Source organism: Stegostoma tigrinum, chromosome 21 (assembly GCF_030684315.1).
Source record: "Stegostoma tigrinum isolate sSteTig4 chromosome 21, sSteTig4.hap1, whole genome shotgun sequence".
Classification (NCBI taxonomy): domain Eukaryota; kingdom Metazoa; phylum Chordata; class Chondrichthyes; order Orectolobiformes; family Stegostomatidae; genus Stegostoma; species Stegostoma tigrinum.
Window position 1 is genome coordinate 12,840,978 of NC_081374.1, and position 13,400 is coordinate 12,854,377.

The window sequence follows — 13,400 nt, forward strand, 5'->3', positions numbered from 1 at the left end:
TATTCAGCCTCTCCCTAGATCAAACCCTCCAAACCCAGCAACATCCTTGTAAATCTTTTCTATACCTTTTCAAGTTTTACAATGTCCTTCCTATAGTAGTGACACCAGAATTGAATGCCGTATTCCAGAAGTGGCCTAACCAACACCCTGTACAGCTGCAACATGACTTCTCAACTCCTACACTCAAAGCCCTGACCAACAAAGGCAAGGCCAAACTAGTTCAAATTACAGAAGAGGGACTTCGGGAGGTTTTAGAGAATATAGACATGGGTAAGTCTCCAGGACCTGACGTAATGTATCCCAGAACATGTGGGAAGTAAGGGAGAAAATGATGAGGCCCCTTGCAGAAATATTTGCATCATCTATAACTGTGACTGAGGTGCCTGATGACTGGAGGGTAGTTAATTTCATACCGTTCTTTAAGAAAGATTGTAAGGAGAAGCATTCAGAGAGGCAAAAATTGATTAGGGATAATCAGCATGGTTTGTGGGAGGTAAATCATGTCTGACACAATTGATTGAGTTTTTTGAGGAAGTTACCAAAAAGACTGATGATGGCAGAGCAGTAGTTGTTGTCTATTTTGGTTTTAGTAAAGCCTTTGACAAGGTGCCACAGGGTAGACTAATCAGTAAAGTTGTCACTTGGGATTCAGGGTGAGCTTGCCGATTGGATACATGATTGGCTTTATGGCAGGAGACAGAGGATAATGGTTGCTTTTTGGACTGGAGGCCTGTGACCAGCGGTGTTCCATAGGGATCAGTTCTGGGTCCTCTTTTGTTTGCCATTTATGTAAATGATTTGGATGAAAAGATAAAAGGCATGGTTGTGGATGACACCAAAATTGGTGGCATAGTAGGCAGCGAAGAAAGTCAACAAAGAAAGAAGGATCTTATCAAATGGGCCAATGGGCTGAAAAATGGCAGATGGAGTTCAATCAGCATAAATGCAAGGTATTGCATTTTGGTACAGCAAACAAGGGTACAGCTTATACAATTAATGGTAAGGCCTTGGGTAATGTTGTAGAACAGAGGAACCTGGGGTACAGGTATATAATCCTTTGAAGTTTGAATCACTTATAGATAGGGTGGTTAAAAAAGCATTTGCCACACTTGCCTTCATTGCTCAGTCCTTTGAATACAGGAGTCGGGAAGTCATGTTGAGGTTATACAGGACATTGGTGAGGCCTCTTCTAGAATACTGTGTCTGGTTCCGGTCAGCCAGTTATAAGAAGGATATTATCAAGCTGTAGAGAATTCAGAAGAGATTTAACAGGATGTTGCCAGTATGGGCATCTTGAGTTATAAAGGCAGGCTGGATAGGCTGGGACATTTTTTCACTGGAGCGTAGGCTGACAAGTGACCTGTTAGAAGTTTATAAAATGATGAGAGGTATAGATAAAGTTAATGATAGTTGTCTTTTCCCTAGGATGGGAGATTTCAAGACTAGGGAATACATTTTTAAGGTGAGAGGAGAGAGATTTAATAAAGACAGGAAAGTTTTTTTTACACAGAGCGTAGTTGGCATGTGGAATGAACTTCTTGAGGAAATGGGGAATCTGGGTATAATTACAACATTTAAAAGATATTTGGATAAGTACATGAATAGGTACAGTTGGGAGGGAGAGAGGCCAAGAGCAGGCAGATGAGGCTAGTTTAGTTTGGAATTAAGTTCAGCATGACTGATTGGACCGAAGGGTCTGTTTCCGTGCTGTATGACTATGTAACAATTACTGTCATCACTACCCTGTCAACCTCTGACTCCACCTTCAAGGAACTATAAATCTGCACCCTAATAAGAACTCTTTTTCACCAACACTCCCTGGACCCTATCACTAAGCGTACAAGCCCTGCCCTGGTTTGCCTTTCCAAAATGCAGCATCTTACATTTATCTAAATTAAACTCTATCTGCCACTCCTTGGCCTATTGCCCAACCGATCAAGGTCTCATTATACTCTGAGATAACCTTCTTCATTGTTCACTCCCAGGTCAACTCTGGGGGTCATCTACAAACTTATGAACCATACCTCTTACATACACATTCAAACCATTTATGTAAATGACAAAAAGCAGTGGACCCAGCACCAATCCTGGTGGCACACCTCTGGTATCAGAGATAATGGGAACTGCAGATGCTGGAGAATTCCAAGATAATAAAATGTGAGGCTGGATGAACACAGCAGGCCAAGCAGCATCTCAGGAGCACAAAAGTTGACGTTTCGGGCCTAGACCCTTCATTCAAAAGTCTCTCTGATGAAGGGTCTAGGCCCGAAACGTCAGCTTTTGTGCTCCTGAGATGCTGCTGTGTTCATCCAGCCTCACATTTTATTATCTTGGCACACTTCTGGTCACAGGCCTTCAGTCTGAAAGGCAACCCACCACCACCACATGTCTTTGACCTTTGAGCCAATTTTGTATCCAAATGGCTCACTCTCCCTGGATTCCATGTGATCTAACCTTGTTGATCAGTCTACCATGACGAACCTTGTCAAATGCCTTACTGCAGTCCATATAGACAAAGTGCACTGCTCTGCCTTCAATCTTCTTTGACACTTCTTCAAAAAACCTAATCAAGTTAGTGAGACATGATTTCCCACATGTAAAGCCATGTTGATCATCCCTAATCAGTCCATGCCTTTCTAAATACACGTCAATCCAGTCCCCCAGAATCTCCTCCAACAACTTGCGCACTATTGATGTCAGGCTCGCCCGTATATAGTTCTCTGGCTTTTCCTTACCACCTTCCTTAAATAACAGCACCATATTAGCCACCTTCCAGACTCCTGGCACCTAAACCAATCTCAGCTAGGGCCCAGCAATCACTTCTTTAGCTTCTCACAAAGTTCTGGGATACACCGATCAAATCCCAGGGACTTATCAACCTTTATGCATTTTAAGGCATCCAGCATCGCCTCCTCTTTAATATGGACGCTTTCAAGATATCACTATTTATTTCTCAGAGTGATGCAAAATACTTCTTTATTGTCTCACCAATTTTCCTGGGTTCCACGCATAAATGGCCTTGTTGATCTTAAAGGAGCTCTATTGTCTCCCTTATTACTCTTTTGCCATTAATGTATTTGTAGAATCTCTTTGGATTCTCCTGAACCCTATTTGCCAAAGCGATCTCATGTCACCTTTTTGCCCTCTTGATTTCCCTCTTGAGCATACTCCTATTGCCCTTTCACTCTAAGGGAGTCAATCAATCCCAGCTATCTACACCTACCATATGCCTCCCTCTTTCTTGACGAGACCGTCAACTTCTCCAGTCATTGAGTATTCCCTTCAGGCTAACAGCAACATATTGCCTCTGGTCTCTCACTTTCTCATTTTTGAAGGCTTCTCACTTTCCAACTGTCCTTTCACCTGTGATTAGCCTCTCTCAATCAACTTTTGAAAGTTCTTGCCGAATAATGTCAAAATTGGTCTTAGTCCAATTTAGAACTTTAACTTTTATTTGAGATCTATCCTTTTCCATAGCTATTTTAAAATTAAGAGAATTATGGCTGCTGGCCCCAAAATGTTTCCCCAGTCATTTGCCCTCCCTTATTTCCCAAGAGAAGTTTTTTAGTTCTGCTCTTTCTCTAGGAGGCATATCCATATACTAAATAAGAAAAATTTCAGGTGGGGGTGCGGTGGGGGTGGAGAAGGGCTGTAGTACAATCCCTACAATCCCAGTAAAAAGTGATCATCCCTTTTTATTTCTCAGTTCCTTCCAGTAACTTCACTGGACATACTCTCAGGAATATCCTCCTCCCTAAGTGTAGCCATACTGTTATCCTGAACCAAAAACACCACACCCTCTCCACTCTTGCTCCCCCTAGCATTCCCGAAGCATCTATACCCTGGAACATTAAGCTGCTAGTTCTGCCCTTCCCTGAGCCACGTTTCTGCAACAGCGATGATATCTCGGTCCCATGTTCCCAAACATGTTGTGAGTTCATCTGCCTTGCCTGTCAAACCTCTTGCAATGAAATAAATGCAGTTTAATTTATCAGTCTTACCCCAGAAACGATTCCAATTATCCATAAATATGAATCCCTGCCTGCTGCACTAGCTCCTCAGGCACACATTCATCTGCTCTATCCTCCTATTGCTACTCTCACCCAAATATGGCACTCGGACTAACCCAGATATTACTACCCTCAAAGTTCCACTTTTTAAACGTCCTGCCTAGTTTCCTATATCTTCTCTTCAGAACCTCATCTCTTTCTGTTCCAATATCATTGGTACAAACATGTACAACGACCTCCTGTTGGTGATTCTACCCTTTGAGAATATTCTGCAGCCTCTCCAAGACATCCTCAACCCTGGCACCGGAGAGGCAACACACCATTCGGATGTTTCACTGTTGGTCACAGGTACATCTGTCTGTGGCCCTGGCTAGACAGTCCCTTATCACCATCGGTCGCTTGGAACCTGACATACCCTTCATTACACAGTAGAGCCAGTCACAGTACCAAAAACCTAGCTGTCAGTGCTGTATTCCACTGAGAGCCCATCATCCCTAGTTTTTTTTCCCCCAGAACAGCATACTTGTTTGAGGTGGGGATAACCACAGGAGGCTCCTGCACTACGTGCCTCCTTCACCTACCTTTCCTGGGGGTAACCCATCTACCTGACTGCATCTACGATTTTTCTACCTTTCTGAATTGCCATCCGTCACACCCCTGATTCCTGTAAATTCCTCATTGCCTCTAACAGCCGCTCCAACCAATCCATGCAGTGCGATAAGATTTGCAGCCAAACACTTCCAGCAGACAGAAGCATCGGGAACATTGAAATTCTCCCTAATCTCCCACATCCAACAGGAAGAGCACATCACTCTAATTAAGACAATCAGCGCAACTTAATCTGTTCAGTCAGAAAATAGCAGTCTTACTGTTCTAAAAACACTGCTGTAGAATAGCTTAATACCGATGTTCTACAAAAAAAAACCTTTACACAATGTCACCAGAATAAATTATCTAGGTCAGCACATGTTGCATGTACAATTAGTGTAGAACCATTGTAACGTAGGAAGCAGGCAAACCACACAGCGAGTTCCCACAAGCAATGATGCGATATTGGTCAATAATCTGTTTTAGGGATGTTAGTCGAGAGGTAAACATTAGCCATGATGCTAAAAAAGCACTTTGAAATGCCCTGGAGGTACTGAAACGCATGATATAACTGGAAGTTACTTCTTTCTTCACTTCCCGTGTGAATCTTCGTTTTTTAACCATGATGTTCCATACCAATTGGTGTTGCCCCTATAACTTGGTTTTACAATTTAGAAACAGTGCTTTATTTTAAGTTTGTTTTGCTTCTGTTATCTACAGCTTCAGATAAATTCAAACATGCAATTCAGGAAGTCAAAAAATTGGTGAGCACTTTAAGTGCGGAGGCAGTAACAGCAAGATGCTTCTACTTAGTGCTTGGAACAAACCAAAAGCCCCGCATTTGGGTCTGATGTGCAGTTTCCATCCATAATATCAATCCAGCTAGTCGTCTTTCAGAAGCGGGCTGACATGGTTTGTATTTGCAGCGTATTTTGTCTTTAAAGTGAATAGTAAATCATCTTCTCTAAATGCTGCATTCTCTTCATTAACTCACCATGGGCACAACTGACTTTTAAAGACAGCAGAGCTAGCATGGGGGAAGAAAGAAGCTTGTCATATTTGTGCATTAAGGGTTGCCAGAACCAGAGAACTCCTCTGACAATTTCAATACTTGCTCTCACAGAATTCTGGCAACATAGTATGAATTGGGACTAGAACATTAGCCCAACAAAAAGGTAGGGGAGCTCCTGCTTCCTCAATTACAGCAATAAGGATTTCCTAGCAGGATTGCCTGCACTTATGATAATGCAATCATTGATTTATTCAGTCATCATTGTTATATAACATAATGATTCTAAATGCGTCGACATTGAAGGTTGCGCTAAGCTCCTCAAATCACTTTTCTTGGCAAAAAATATCTTGCGCATAAAATACAAGGACGTTACAGAACAGTTCAAATTGGACATTACAGAAAATAAAACAAAATATCACATTTCCCAGTCAAGCATTTGCACAGCTTGGCGCTTTATCCAAAATCAAAATTGAACCATTAATTGCAAATGACACAAAACCAGACACATTCCAATACAATCTATAAGGGGTTCTATACCAGTCCCTTGCTGGGTTATGGCTAAAAGATTTTAGACAGTGGTCTTTCCTCGCGGTGCCTTGGCAGCAGCTGCCATAAGATGCAGTGCATCCCTCAGCACGTAATCCAGGACCTTGGAATGTTTCAGTCCACAACACTCAGCTGAGAACACTTACTTACCCTGCGAGGCCAAGGAGGATCTTTCACCGAGTTGGTGGTCCTCCAAACAGAGTTGAGGTTTGTCGCGGTGTGCATCTTGGAGGTTGCTTTTAAGGGCAGTCACACTAACTACATTGTTCAGAGAAGCTGACAACTGAAAAGGTCTGGGATACAACAGAAAAATACCTGTTTAAAAAAAAAAGCCCCAAGGCAATGGCCACTGCTTAAAGGCCACAGAATAAATTCCTTTTCATTACACTGGTTTTCTGGAATTTTCTTTTATTAATGTTGCCGGATGACATTCCATGACTCGAGATTATTTTCCCTGTGAAAACTGAAACCCAATGGCCTCACCTGTGACTTATGAACAGTAAGTAACAGTGGGAAGCAACTAGACAGTCAGGCCTTAATATGCAGTTTGACCCAGAAGCTCAGTTGCTTATAATGGAAAATTAAAACAAATTGGCTTGTTTCACAAGCTCAGGATGTACCAAAGTCTTTCCCAGCTCAATGTTAGAGAATCATGGAATATCAAGACGCACATGACTAATACAGCATACAAGGTCATTCAGCCCATCACATCTCCCCTCCAAGTACTATCAATTTGGACAAAGAGTTAATGTTTTGGGCTAGTGACTGGATCCACAGATTGCTCGAGTATTTCTGGCCTTCTCACTTTATTTGCATCTGCAGTCCTTTTTCTACTATCAAACACAATGCAAGGTTTGGCAGCACAAAGTTAGCTACTTTTGGGCAGTATGACGGACATTTCAAAGTTTGCAACATTGACTGGTAGTCAAACTCTCCAATCCCATGAGCCCCAAGTCCAGCAGTCCAAAAACGGGAAACATTGAAAAGCCAGATATTTTTCTCCTTGGGTATTACTCGAGATTTACATAATTTATCCTTGTACTCTGGATTCATGGTTTGAAATCAAAACCACACATAATAATGCAGGTATGGTCTCACCAAGATCATGTACAATTGTAGCAAGAACGTCAATGTGATCCCCTAAACTAGACTGCTTCAAGGATATGGAAAAATCTTGTAAATTTTCTACCATAACTGACTTGAATGTACACCTGTTTAGTTTGACTTTTCCAGGGTGAATCAAAAATGCTTATATTACAATGGCAGGCATTGTAACAATTAAGGATATGCTCAATCAACCAATTAACATATCCCTGTCAAATTCATTCGTTTGTTCACCTTTGTAATGAGCGCTAGTTATGAGATTAATTCCGAAATCTGAAAATTTGTTACAGGATGAAGCAAGTTTATCTAATTCTTTGATTCTTCGGAGAATGAACTAAAACAATGAGATTATCAAGGAGTATGTAATTATCTTCTTCATTTGCCACTCATCGCAATAACAATAGATTGTTAGAGACAGGATAAGACAGTTCCAATTCGAGCAAGGGCAGTGAATTGAACTTTTTCTCCCCCCCAAAATGTTGTCAATTTGCCCTCAGTGGGGCCCTTAAGTTTCAGTAGAGTTCAGACAGGGTTTGTATAGGGCTGGGGCACAAGTTCAGGTCTTCTGTTTGATCAAGTGCCAAGGCAACTTTTCCATGGTGTATCACAGGGTGATTTAATGCCACTGAACTGTCTGTGACGGCAATCATAATGTCATTGTCTGATGCCATTTCCATAGTCCGTGCACAGTTGTGCTGCCACATATACAAATAACAAACGTCTGCCAGGAGAATTGGTTCTTGCAGAGGGCTTAAGGCCACAGTTGGTGGTTGCAGAAAAGGAGGACTGGGGAGGGGGTGGATGGGAGGAGGGCCAAAATTTCTTTTATTTCAATTCACAGAGGGGAAAATAGGAAGGTTCAAGTAATCCAGGCACTTTGCGCAACTGTCTCAATTAAAGGATTAAGAGACTGCCACTTTTCAAAGTGATTTTTGAGGATTTATGGATTTAAAATAAAATAAAACACAGAAATGTCACTTGCTCAATTGAGCGGAGTGACCGCGTATGTTTTATGCTTCGTGGGAACACCAGTTAGGCCCTGGCATTGAGCATACAATATTCATAGTGATGACTGTCATTGTTGTTGTTAGCCTTGCAACAATTGTGAAAATTCTCCCCACAGCAAAGACAATGGCATTTCTTTTGAAGTTACTTTGTCCTTGAATACTGCAACAATCGCTTAGATTTTGCAGCCAGTGGCAAACAGACAGTGCTGGCCATTCAGTTACGTTTACAGCTGCCCATGTACTATGTGAGGGATATTGCACAGCAGCACATGGTAAGTAAGGAGCTATTTTGTTGCAGCACCCACTGTAAGTGATCAGGAGTGTGTGTGAAGCAACTAAATAGGAGAATGTGTCTCATCAACCAGCTACAAACGAAGAATGTTTCCCAAAACAGGCAGGATCAAAACCAAGAAGTATACATTAGAACATTTAATTCACTGTAAAAAGGTACCTAGAAGAAACAAAGTAAAATAAAGAGAGAAGAAAAAAGACAAAGTGATGGAAGAGACAGAAACTGCTATGAGAAACAGAATTATAATCTGACACTACAGGTATATATATGGGACTGTGGAAAACATTACATAGGCCAAATGGGAAGAAAACTACAGGATACATGAACACCAACTCGCCATCAAGAGGCCAGACCAATTCTCACTGGTCTCAATACAGACAGACAAAGAAGGACACAAATTTGACTGGGACACCACACCCATAATAGCACCAGCCAAACAGAGACACGGCAAACATCTGCAACCAAACACACAGCCTCAGATACATCAACCATTCAAGAACAGCACACACCCGAAACATCAGACTGTCTTTTCTTGGATGTTGACTGATCATCGGATATTTCAAATATGTTCTGTTTTGACGTTGGAGTTTTAGAATATACAGCTGTTCATCTTTGTGTTGTCAGTTTCATTTCAGTTCACGAAAGAGCATGTGATGATTTAGAAATTATTGAAGTGAAATTGAATTCTGCAAGCATGAGAATTATCATTGATTCAAATGAATGGAATGTCCCACCCAAAGTCCTGATTTAAAATTTAGATGTCTCATTGTGGTTAATAGCATTTTGTAACCTACTCCTGATCAGATGGTGAATCCCAGCATATGAAGTAAAAAGACGTGAATCGCTCCAAGGTCAAATCTTATTATTTGCATTCGCAGAAAACTCTACGAGTGCAGGGCCAGTGATCCACAACTAAATCTGGTAAATGCTTCCAAAGCAGACGATGTCCAACTTAGTTCAGGTGGACCCAGCATTGAAGAAAAGAAACCATCACATTCGTCAACAACCTTGCATCCTCCAGAACATTCTTTTGGAGATCGAAACAAAAGTAATTTTGTAAATTTCCTTTTAAGTGTTCTGATGGTGCATAACTTTGAGGAAAGAAGGTAACACCGCATGAGTCAGAGAGCACGACTGGAACGAACACAGTTCTTACAGCATCCAATGCCGGGTAGAAAACAAATGGTTTATGAGAACCTACTGGGGTGAAAAAGCTAATGGTTGGCAAATATGAATGAATGCAAAGAGTCAGTATGAACACAGCAAGATCTCACCATGACTGGATGAATGACTGGTTAATCTGTTCTTCATCATGTTTCTTGAGTGGAACCAATAATACTACTTCTTCAAATGTCTGTCAGCTCAGGCACATATCAGCATCCCATTCCAAAGATGATTCTTATAAGGGAACAAGCACTGTCCAACTTGACATTTCACTGAAAATGTGTTTGGATCCAATCATGGGCCTTCCATTATCTGTGGAGCCATATCCTGGTCAAGAGGAGAGAATCTTTCATCTAACTCTCTGGTGGGGATAGGATCAGCTCAGCAGAAACAACTCAATTTACTTTAGCCTCCACAGATCGTGGACAGACCTGAAATTATCCTCAGTTAAGACTTTTTTGGAGAACATTGAATATACTTTGAAAGGAAGAGGTCTTAGAGTCACAGAGATGTACAGCATGGAAAGAGACCTTCAGTCCAAGTTGTCTAAACTGACTAGATGTGCTGAATTACTCTAGTCCCATTTGCCAGCATTTGGCCCATATCCCTCTAAACCCTTCCTAGTCACATACCCATCCAGTTTGAAGACCAAAGAGCCTTCAGGATTAATAATATTTCAGCAGCATTTCAGAGTACAAGGAATATTCTAATTTTTTGGCAACCCATGGCTCTTTGCCTAAGTTGATGCTCGATCAGTTATTAATTTTAAATCTGAAATAGATAAATATTTAAGTAAACACATTAAGGGGCAAAGACTGGTATATGCAGCCATGCTATAATCAGCCATGATCTTTCTGAATGGAAGAAGAGCAGAAGGGTCTGATTCACCTCTTCCTGTTCCTATGTCAATAGATATTAGCTCCAGCCTGATTTCTGTGGATATTACTGTTGGCTAGTGACTAATAAATATTCATTATTACTGCATGGAAAAGGAATGATGTGAAAGTATTTTAACAGGCAACATATATTTTAATAAGGATTATTCACAAGAAAAATATTCAATCCCTTGTCGAGTTTGGACCCAAATGGTAAAAGTTAGAACTACTGTTGTGTATGCAAAGTGGACGGTGTAGTGGTAATCTTGCTGAACACGTAATTCCAGAACCACATGTTCTGGGGATGTGGGTTCAAATTGTACTATGGCAGATGGTGAAATTTGAGCTCAATAAAAATCTGGAAAGAAAGCAGGTATAACAGCAGCCATTGTCATGAGTTGTAAAAGCCTGTTTCGTTCACTAATGTATTTTGTCGAAGATGATCTGCCCTCCTTAACGGGTCTGGTCTGCATGTGACTCCAGGCCCACAGTGAAATGACTGTCTTAACTATTCTCTGAAATGGCCCAAGCGAGCTAATCAGTTGAAGGGTAATTAAGGATGGGCAACAAATGCTGACCTAAACAGTGATGCCAGATCCAATTAATGAATGAAAAAGAAATTCGACTCATTATCAAGTGGAATTGCTTGAAATGCAGTACCAATGGCTCAGAGATTACTAGAAGTTCCCACTCCAACTCTCTAGTCGGAAATTTTACTCCAGTACAGGGCCTCTGAAACAATGCCCCAAAAACTCTGGGGTTGAAATTTCCAAGGATACAACCGATCTCCAACACAGACCTCAAAACAGCAGTGCCTCTTCAAATTGGAGGTTTTTTTTAAAGTGGCTATGTCCTTTGCTGCATTTAAAAAGCCCCTGTGAAGAGATAGCTGGTCCTAGAGCTTAAACTATGTTAATGAGATCCCTGCTGTCACAGGACTCTAACCCCCTCCTCCCTCCCACAGGTCTGAGGACATGACGAAACTGGCATCAACAACAAGGGAAAAAAATCTGAGAGGCAATGCTAAAGTGCTTGTGAGATCAGAGAATTTTACCCTGCCACCTTCACTGCTGCCTCATCTGTTGCAGAGAACTAGGTAAAGGTAGCTCAGTTATAGTAACCTGCAGTTGAACATGTGCTAGTATAAGTCAGTGTTACTCAACAAATCCCACATGAATGAACAAGCCTCGTGGTTATTACAGTCAATAAGAACAATTACCTATTTGCTCAAAGGACTGCCAGTAACCGTGCAGCCACTCACCCTAGTAGAGTTGCACAACGCCAACAAAGCAAAAACCAAAAAATACCTCGTGTTATCATAAGGTACTCCACTTCCTTCTCCTATCTTTAAATTTCACATACTTGATTAATATTTAGGCCTCGCCTTCTCTTGCTTGCTGCTCACTCTCCTGTAGTTGAGACTCTGGGGAGCTCCTTGGTCATTTTCTTGCTGGCAAACAGGGAATATCACAGCAAGTCCTTGCTGTTGAAAAAAGCCTTTCCACAGAGTGTACAATACTGGCTAGAAACAACTAGAGTGTTTTCTTTTGGACTCATTTTTAATTGCAGCTGTTCAACAGATTACAGGATAACTATTTTCCTCAGACTATAAACACTATATTTTGGAGTTTCCTCAAATAGCGAAGTTAAAGCAAATGTATAGCTCTGAAATGAAAGGCTGTATTGCCACCTCATCTGCAGAAAGCAGCAAAGCCATATGGGAGATTTAAGCACGAAGGGAAATTTATCATCTCCAGTTGGAAACATTTAGGGTGACTCCTTGTTTTGGATCATCGCAAACAGCTGGACCTTTGGCTTTCCATCAAATGATGATGCGATGTCAGCTGCTCCACAAAGTTTGAATAGTGGTTGATAACCATTAAAATAATAATATTTCATAGCACAACACCAACATTTAATGGTTAGACAGAAATGCAAACAAAGTAGTGCAAGAAACTTTCACAGTCCCCAACATTTCCGGTCTAGCATTTCTCTCTGCTGTCTCATTTCACCCCCACCTTCTCAAGTAGATCAGCCAAATCATTTTGGCATGGTTGGAACAATTAACTTGTTACAAAAACACTCATGCAAATGCAGTTAAAGAATGATGTTGTGGGCCTACCTTTGGTAATATGAGTTGTACAAGCAACAGTCAAGATGGCAGCCCTCTTCAGATAAACTGCATTATCTTTACTTAGAAAAAGAGAACATAGATTGACTGACCATTCACCCAATTCTTGGGATCATCTTGCTGAGCTCTGTGTGACTGGACATCAGCAGCACTTTTAAAATTATTCTTCTTTCCTGGATTAGAAAAATAGCTTGCAAGGCTAGCATTTGTTATCCATTACTAACTGCCCTGGTATGGAGAGGCTTGCTCAGGCCATTTCAGGGAGTGATCTAGAGACAACAATATTACTATCATTCTGGATAGACATCTAGGTCAAACTAGGTAAGAAGGGCAGATTTCATGCCCTAAATGGCATTAGAGGAGTTTCTTTGCAACAAACAAGTCTCACAGTCACCATCACTAATGACTAGTTTTATAATTCCAGTTTTTATTAAACAAATTCAAAGTTCACCAACTGCAGTTTTGGGATTTGACACCATGTCCACACACACACACACACACACACACAACACACACACACACAAACACACACAAGTCTCTAGATTACTAGCCCAGTGACAGTATCACAATGCCACAGTCTCCCACAAATAGACACCACAATTCAAAATAATTAACTGTGCTGGAGTTCTTTGGGGCATTTTAATTGAGCTTTAAATATCAAGTCTTCATCA

General features: G+C 41.1%; 1 protein-coding gene across 2 annotated transcripts in view; it reads right to left on the reverse strand.

Moving 5' to 3' along the window:
• Positions 1 to 13,400, reverse strand: part of slc45a3 (solute carrier family 45 member 3) — a 131,483-nt gene that overhangs the window by 70,661 nt on the left and 47,422 nt on the right. The window lies entirely within an intron of this gene.